The following is a 2388-nucleotide window of genomic DNA, read 5'->3' on the forward strand; positions in this document are numbered from 1 at the left end:
GTCGCTCTCAAAGAAGGAGCAGAAAAAATATTTTGACGAGGCGGAAACACAAAGATGTCATCACGCCACAGAACATCCGAATTGGTCAACCAAAGAGAACTATGTATGTCCAAAGTGCCAACATACAGTTCATCCATGTGCCTTTCACTGCACTGAATGATGAAACAGTCACTGAAGAGAGTTTGTATCAGCTCAGGAAAATTCTGATGTGTTTGTTTTTAGGGCAAAAAGAGGAAGAGGGTCAGAGATCGTAACTGCACCAAAGGTGAGAGAATATTCCGGGGAATCGTTTTCATGTCAAATGTGATGAAAAAAGTCAAAAATCTATTAGAAAAAAAACCCCATTGTGTTTTTGTTTGTGTCTTCTGAACCTGAAGAGGACGCTCAGCAGGCCAAAACACGTTGTGTGAGGCCAGGTCAAGCAGAGCCGTCTTCTTCAGCTATAAAGGAACCACATCAGCTGGATAGGGTCTGGGTGTGCCAGCCACAGACACGTGTTAACACCCTAACCATTCAGGACACAGTACTGGTGCAAATGCCAAACACACTGAACCCAGTCAGTGTGCCTGTGTGCAATGTGCCATGTGCCACAACTTTATTAGTCCCTCCTGTAATAAAGTGAATTATTATTTGCAAGATGATTTGTTCCACAATGGATTGTGTTGCTGCACAGACATTTTAGAGTGGAACACAAGTAAGTCAGGGTTGGGCCAGATCGTTAGGCTGTATGTTATTGTTGTACGTGGCAGAAAATGTTGTTAGGAAGACACTGATTTAACTCCACAGTAATTGGAAAGGCTTAAGTTTGCAGTGCTGTTGAACTGTTGAAGTAAGATGTTTTCCTCAAGGCACTTACACCAGTCACCCAATAACAATGAAACCATGGACGGGTAACATTTCTAAAATTGATAAACTTGTTCAAATACAATGTTAAAATGCTGGAACATAACAACTGAGCTCATAGCATTGAGACAGGGTCCAAACATAAAAGTTATAAACTGATCCCCATGTCACTGAGTGAAATAAGGGTTTGATCCCCTACAACCCAACAAGAATACTGGCTGCCACAGATGTGTTTTGTGCCCATGTGGCACATAGACTGCAATCGATCAATCATGAAGCACTGATTTTATCCACAGAATCAGTTTCTTCCATTCTAACCTTTCCACCATCATGGGCAAGACCAAAGAGCTGCTGGTAGAGCTGCTGCAAAAACCCACAGAGCCCAGCAGCCAGCAACAAATTCTGGATCCTTTGCTTTTAGTTAGCAATTAGCATTAGCAGCACATCCTGCGTCCGATGTGAAAGGACTTTTATGCTGCGCACTGTGACTCACAGCAATGGTCCCGGGTCAGCCCTGACATTGTGTTAAACTAATCCTAAAGTAATAATGGTATTTCTAACCACTGATATACCACAACTTTATCCTTTCAACAGCTGCTGAAAATAAGGGGACCTAACTGCTATCGGATAAAAAGTGCCCCAATCCAATCAGAGAACAGATGGGTTTGGCTGTCGGAGGGGCACTTTTTTGAACTGCAGGTCCTTGAAGGGTAATCTCTATATAAATATCTGGGCCATCTCTATACAAATCTTTTTTACAAGTACAAAACCGATTTACAAGTACAAAATATTTATGACCACATTTTGAGCCCATAGTTAAAATGATCATGAGAAAGGTGGAGGAATTTTACAAAATTACACAGGAGGAGCTTGTTAATGATCTGAAGGCACCTGAGACCACAGTCACCAGAAACACCACTGGTAACACACTACGCTGTATTGAAATCTTACAACACTTGTTTAAGTGCTTTCACAGTCAAGCTGAAAAGGGTAAACACTAACTAGCCCACTGGCTGGGCTGAATGTGCTTTACAGGTCTGCTGCTCTGCTGGTCTGCCCAGGTCTAGTGTATATGACAGTTAAATCTCCCACGAGGCCTTTTTTGTACCTGTGAGGTGAATCTATTAAGTCACTGTGACTTTCACCTGCTTGCCATCACCAGTGTGTGAATGTGTGTGTGAATGGGTGGATGACTGGATGTGTAAAGCGCTTTGGGGTCCTTAGGGACTAGTAAAGCGCTATACAAATACAGGCCAGTTACCGATTACCATTCACCTACACTAGTGATGGGATTTCCGGCTCTTTTTAGAGAACTGGCTCTTTCGGTTCGGCTCACTAAAAACAGCCGGCTCTTTCGGCTCTGAACCGGCTCTTCAGGTTGTTTTGTTGCTTTAATTAATTAATTATTAACAATAATATAAAATTATGCACTAAAGGAATTACTAATGTAAAAAAAAAAAAAGTGGTTTTATTTATCCATCCGTCCGCTTATCCTTTTCAGGGTCGCGGGGGGTGCTGGAGCCTATCCCAGCTGTCATAGGGCGA

This window comes from Pundamilia nyererei, unplaced genomic scaffold, assembly GCF_000239375.1.
Source record: "Pundamilia nyererei isolate P.nyererei 1_Seehausen unplaced genomic scaffold, PunNye1.0 scaffold00097, whole genome shotgun sequence".
NCBI classification, from domain to species: Eukaryota; Metazoa; Chordata; class Actinopteri; order Cichliformes; family Cichlidae; genus Pundamilia; species Pundamilia nyererei.